Source organism: Chenopodium album, chromosome 14, assembly GCF_948465745.1.
Source record: "Chenopodium album chromosome 14, dcCheAlbu1.1, whole genome shotgun sequence".
Classification (NCBI taxonomy): Eukaryota; Viridiplantae; Streptophyta; class Magnoliopsida; order Caryophyllales; family Amaranthaceae; genus Chenopodium; species Chenopodium album.
Genome location: NC_137847.1, coordinates 44,969,496 through 44,976,371, shown reverse-complemented (window position 1 = coordinate 44,976,371; position 6,876 = coordinate 44,969,496). Strand labels below are relative to the sequence as shown.

General features: G+C 34.2%; 1 long non-coding RNA gene across 2 annotated transcripts; it reads left to right on the top strand.

Moving 5' to 3' along the window:
* The first annotated feature begins 3,347 nt into the window (after positions 1-3,347).
* Positions 3,348-6,151, top strand: LOC145579313 (uncharacterized). Of its 2 annotated transcripts, none has more exons than XR_014099118.1 (4): positions 3,348-3,496; positions 3,700-3,812; positions 4,928-5,085; positions 5,764-6,151. It is a non-coding gene; the product is annotated as an uncharacterized LOC145579313 (long non-coding RNA). The 2 variants fall into 2 exon arrangements; XR_014099117.1 differs by having other exon boundaries at positions 5,639-6,151.
* Positions 6,152-6,876: the final 725 nt, after the last annotated feature.

The window sequence follows — 6,876 nt, the reverse complement described above, 5'->3', positions numbered from 1 at the left end:
GTTGCATTATCCCCTGAAATTGGCTCAATTTTTATGGTTTATGTCAATTTTCCGAGTCCCTTTGGTTGCCTATTATGCTCTTGCTCTGTTGGCTTTGTTGTTGGATATTGTTGTGTTGGATATAATGGTGTTGGATATTGTTTTGGATATAATGGTGTTGGATGTTGTTTTGTTGGATATTGTTTTGTTCATGGATATTGTTCTGTTTTGTTGTTGGAGATTGTTCTGTTTTGTTGTTGGAGATTGTTCTGTTTTGTTGTTAGATATTGATCTGCTTTGGGTATTATTGTTGGATATGTTGGTTTAATTGGATATGGATATGTTGGTGTGTTGGATATGGATATATTGGTGTAGTTGGATATGGCTACATTTTTCTAGTTTATGGCTATGGTGTGAGTCCCATTTGTTGCCTATTATCATCTTGCTCTGGTGGCTATGTTGTTGTTCATCAGTTTGATTGTTCTTATTCATGTTTGTATTCAGCTCTTGCCTTTGTTTATATGTTGTCTTATTTGGATTTGTTGGCTAAGTTGGATATGTTGGCTGAGTAGGATAAGTTGGATATACTATTGGATATACTGTTGCATATATTGTTGGATTTTCTGTTGGATATACTGTTGCATATATTGTTGGATTTACTGTTCTATTGGATATTGTTGTTCTTATGGTGGATTTTTATTGTTATCCTGTTGGGTATGTTGTTGGTTGATGGGGATGCTGATTGATGGATGATGATAGGTGTTTCAACTTTTTTTTATTTTTTTTTTGCTGTTTGAATGCCTAAATGGAGTCCCCCTTGATCTCAATGACCAGTATGGAGAGATCTTTTGCTGTTGTTGGTTGTAGTCCTTAATTGAGTCCCAAATAGATCTCAATGACCTATGGAGAGAGATCATCTTACACCCTACATTCCATATGATGAAGGGACTCAATTGAGTAACAAAATCTTGTTTGATTTGCTCCTCTATTTGATTTATCCATTTCAGAATCAATTAGTGTTGAGGTAACAAACAAGAGTATTTTGTTATGATGAGGAAAAAAAAAACCTCTGATGGAATTCCTTTTCACTTTTGAGAACCTAAAAGAAGTTATGCATATTTTTTTTGTTCAAGTACTTAATAAAAATACAACTACAATAATCATACTTCCATTTGGTGATTAACAAAAGCATGCCATTACATGCATACATACTACAGTTGAGTCCCACAAAAGCCTGCCATTACATGCATACATACTACTGTTGAATTCCACAAAAGCATGCCATTACATGCATACATACTACAGATACAGTCCCACAAAAGTTACACATAACCACAATTTTTGAGTCCCACACATTAGAAAATGGTTATGAGTGGCAGTCCACCCTTATATGTAGGTCATAAGGACTGCCCAAAAACTATCTTACACCCACAAAGCCCAAAAAAAAACCATACACAAATTTCAGTCCCTACCTTGCACAGAATAATTATGCTTTGTTCTTCTCAATCAGCATCTACTTCCATTTCAGCATCTTCTTCTGCTTGTGCCTGGTTAATTGGTCTGAACCTTTCATTAAGGTGGTTTACAGCCTCTTCCACCAACCCAGGGCTGACAGTCAGCCTCTCTGGCATAATCCCTACCTCTTCCAATCTTCTCTTTTTCATATGGGGTGGAGTAAAGTTGTTGCCTCCCTTCCTTTTTAGAATTTCAATCATACAAGACTGCAATGTGATCAATGTGAATTTGTTTGATAATGGATCAAATGTGTTGTATGCCTCTTCCACAGCTTTAACTAACTCCTCAACATTTTTGGGGAATGACTGATATTGAATTGATTGCATCACTGTGAACAACCCTAAGTCTAGCACATTTAGGTCTGGAGATTGTGGGGGTTGATACACCATTTGGATGTTGAATCCATTTTGTGTACAAGCGGTCACAAATTCTGGATCAGTAGGAATTTTATGGGGTCTTGCATTATCCCATTGAAGAAAAACTTCCTTAGACAAATGTGCTGGCCAATTGTGTATAATGGCTGGAATGACCTTGTTGATCAACATGTCTCTGATCACATCTTTAGTTACATCAATGTGAATGACATTGTCCATGTCATTGTACATTGGTTCCTGTGTTTGTGTGGCAGGGCTGAGGTATGCCAACACCCATCTTAGTCTCTCTATCTTGTGGTTGTCTGTCAGCTTGGGATGGTTACAGCTTGTATGAGTTCTGAGCAGCCCCCTTTTCCTTAGCCTGTGTATTGTTACATGAGAAATTTTTAAGTAACCTGCATAACTTCTTTCTGTGGTTCTCAACCTAAGTGGGCATGACAGCAGAAATTCTTGTGAATATTGCTTGAATTCGGGACCAACTTTGCCTAGTTTTTTTTATTCCTGACATCAATCAGCTTCCCTCCTCTGTTTTTGCTTCATTACATAAGTGAATAATCGATTAACTGTTGATCTGTGAACCCCAAATTTGGCTGCAATTTTTGTTTGCATCCCCCGTTGCAATGTGTCATCCTCCCTAAGCTGTGTTAAGATTTCATCAACAATACCTCGTTTTTCAGCAAGAGTTAGTTGGGTTCTATCACTTTGTTGCTGACCGTTGCCTTCATTTGCATTTTCATTTTCTTGGAGAAGATCTTCCTCCATTAAAATCTGCTCTATGTTGAAGTATTCATCAACATTTGATGTATCCTTTTTTTTTTTTTTTTTTTTTGCTTTGTTTCTCTTGCTGTTGTTTCAGATGCTGCTGGAACAGCGGACCTTCCCCCCACCCCTAACAGATGGTAGAAGATGATGCTTGAAGCCTTGGTTTTTTGGAAGCTTGAAGTGTTGACTTCATTCAATTAGGAATTTAGATTTTGACTGCTGTATTTAATGCAACTGTTTCATTGTGAAGGCTGATTTTAATGTTGCTCTGTAATTTTTTGAACTAGAATGGTGGGGGTATTAAATGCTGTATTTATAAGGTTGGTAGAAATAAAAAACTTGGTGCCAAATTTGAAAGTTGGGGAAAGTTGAAATTTTTAAATTTGGAGCCCAAATTTAAAGATTCCAATGAAATTACTCCCTTCAATTTTTGTAAATTTTTTGGCAGAGAGCATGTGGGTTTTGATTTTGGTCCCCACTTTCTCTCTCATCAAATTATTAATCACCTATTCTAACTTTTGCTAATCCACTTTTATCAAATTTTGTCTTGAAAAATGTGATTTCCACTTTGTTGCACATTTTATAAAACGGAGGTAGTAAATAACATTACAAAGTAACACTTTTCTATATTTTATTTTTGTTCTTATTTTTCAAAATAAAAATGACTACACTACTTATTTTTCCGTTAAAAAAAAAAAAAAAAAAAAAGTACTGCTGATTTTATTTTTGCTCGATCTTTCCATAGCTTCTCTCTCCTCCATCATTCTTCATCTTCTCTAAAGGCTCCGATTTTGAGGCGTCGAATCCCACTATTTTCCGATCTAATTTTCTTTAATCTCCTACTTTTGATTTTCTGTTCATACAAGGTATGTTGATTTAATTTGCAATTTTTTTTTCACGAATTGATTTTTCGTTGAGTTGTGCGAAAGAATATCTTGATTGAGAATTGATGATTCTGATTTTGGGGGTATTAATGCTCGTTAATCAATCTTTGTTTTGATTTGTTGATATTCAAAATTGCAAAGAGAGTAGTGGTTCCTTACTATTGTTGTTGTTGTTCATTGTCTAGGGTTTGCGATTTTGTCGAGAGTCATTCAAGCTCTTGCTGGCCGCGATTTTCTTCTTAAAGGTCTTGGTGTTGTTACTCGGAGACCACTTATGTTGCAATTCATTCAAGCTAAGGTTAATATTGGCAGTGGTGATGATAATATTTTGGGCGTTTAGTTAAAATTTACACAGAATGCTTAGAAAAATCAACAACATCAAAACTTAGAGATTAAGTTTAATTCTTTTTCTCCCAATATTTTCTCTAATTAATATGCTTATTTATTTGTCAAGCAAGATATTGCTGTTGTGAGTGACTATAGAGGCTAGCTATTATGTCATGATGTTGCTGCTTTTATTCTATTGCTTCCCTGTAACTGTTGTTCTGTTCGTCCAAAAATCATCAACCTGAAGTGGTTTTTAGCTTATAGTCTATTCATGAAGGTTTTAGATCTCGAAAAGTTATTCAATCTAGGCTCAAGAATTTCTCGATTTGGAGTTGTGTGCTAGGAGTTATGCCTTCTAGAATTTAATGTGGTCTGCTGCCTTGGTTCTATCGCAGCGGGGCTGTTATTGTTCATTTGATGCTTATTTGGTGTTGTTGTGTTGAGTTGGCTGGGGTGCTAAAATGATGCTTGGGCTTCTCTTATTTATTTTGTTTATTTACTTTTCCCTACCTCCATTTATTTACACATTAGTTCATAAAGTTAAAATGTAGGCAATTTGGATTACTGACTATTTTGATGATGACTAACTATTAAATTTGCCAAAGAGATGAGGGTTAATGTATATGTTAAAATTTAGAATGTGTGAGTGACTAAAGTTAATTAGTTTAAATGTATTAGAGGATTTAAATGTTTCTTTAAAATAGACTTGATGAACAAACACTAATCTCCCCGAGTTTATTTATCACTCTTGATTAACTTCTTGTTTCGAATTACATGAGCCTTTTGTTGTTTTATTAAATGAGGTCAGAAAATATGTACTAGTTTGTAAATGTGATATGTCTAGATAAGGGTTCTTTTATTTCTTATTATATATTTATATGAGTGTAATAATTTATCAAGTGAGTTTGGGAAGTATTAAGGAGTCAACAAATGAGTCATGTTTGAAATGAAAGTTTCCTTATAGTTTATTAAAAAAAATTCATGAGAGTAATTAACATCATACAACTTATAACATGCTGCTACACCTTGAGAATCCTTAATCTTTTCCGCTGTGATATTGTTACTGATGCAATAATGCAATTGCAGGCTGGTGCAAAATAATGCAGTGCTTGAAGTTAGAGTCTTGTGCTTCTATAACAAAAAAGAAAATTCAAACGCGTGGCTCTCCTTGACTCCATATCAACTTAACTAGCGAGAAAACAACCTAGCCACCGAGAACCAACCTTTCTTGTTAGAGAAAAGAGGTCAGTCTTTCAAATATATTCACTCTTATCTCCTATTTCTGTATGTTAACTATGTGTGCAATTTTCTGGTTAAATTTAGTGATGGTGAGCATGAACGTGATCCTTTGTATCTAAAGCATTTATTAGTTTTATTTATAAAAGATCTGCAAAGTTACATCATTTTTAGACCTTGCATTGCTGTGAATCTCCCTGAGTTTGTGAGGTCATGGATTCTTAAAGTATGTGGAGTTCTTCTGATTAAGATTAGTACAACATACTACTTCTATTTTAGACTTTTTGTTCTTGAGCACTTCAATTAATTTACAGCTGTTTGCTTGCTTCCTTTATTTCCTTGATTGTACGTACGTATTAGAAGCCTGCCAATGCTCACTAAAGCTTAGAGAGTACTCATTACTCTAGAAAAATACTACAAAACTCATCAAGATCACAAAACAACGTAGTCATGACCCCAAATTAAATGTTGCCTATGTCATTTGCCATTTATGACTTTATCTACTCCTATACCGAATAATGTGTGCTACAAAACTGACATAAGTTTCTAATGTGCATATAGGGAAATATATGACTTAATATTGAGAAGATTCCTTAGAGCGCGTAATCTAAATGTGAAGAAGATGAATTCCATATTCTTAAAGTAATCAAGAGTCTGTTGTTACTGATGCATGCTGCTGTCTGCAGCTACTGCTGTTTATTGGCCTGGTACTGCTGACTGCTGTGTACTCCAAGCTGCTGCTATCTGCTGTCTACTCCAAGAGTCCAAGCTGCTGCTATCTGATGTTACCGCTAGCATGTTACTACTAACTGTTGTTACTGCTAGCTGCTGCTATCGGTTGTTACTGCCAACTACTGCCATCTGCGGTCAATTTTGCTTTTTCTGTTTTGGAATTTGATGGTCTAATCTAGAGACCAAAGTTGAATTTTTTTTTTTTTTTTTTTTTTGGATTGTTTAGCCAAGCAAAAAATTGGTGCTTATGGAATTTTTCTTAAGAAACTATGAAATTATATCAATTCAAATTATTGTCATTTGTATATGTTAATTTCACATTTTTGTAGTTGTTATACATGTTAATATTATTTTTATATTAAAAAAAATTAAAAAAAATTGCATATTCTAAATAATCATAATAATAATTATAATAATATTAATAATTAATAAGGTGATGCATTAGTTTGCAAAAAGTGATACATTATGTCGAATAAAGTGTTATATATGTCAAAAGATAATTAAAAAATGTTACCTAATTATCAACAGGGTGTTACTGTAGTTTGCAAAAGTGATACACAATGTCTAATAAAGTGTTACTATATGAATGCAAAATGTTACTAAAGATAAATAAGTGTTACATAAGTTATAAAAAGTAACACTATAAAAATGATACCAATGATATAAAAAAGTGTTACATAAGAGGGTTTAGAGTAACACTTTTATAAGTATTACTATACGCTAGCCAAAGTGTTGCATAAGACCTTAGGGAACACGGGCAGATGTTCACCCACTAAAGTGTTACCTATTGTCTATAATAACACTTTTATCAGTTTATGTAACACATTTTGGGGGTTACTTAAGGTTAGTTATGTACTAGTGCTATCTGATTCCAGCTTCATTTAAGGCATCTTTGAAGATTATATTAGCTGAGTTGCCATTATCAACCAGCACCCTTTTCATAAGGTAATGGTCAACATGGAGGGAGATAACCAAACAATCATGATGCCCTAGCTCATTGAATCTGCTTTTATCGAACACTATGTTCATTTCTTCCAATGCCTTTTCTTCTTTACTAGGATAGGTTT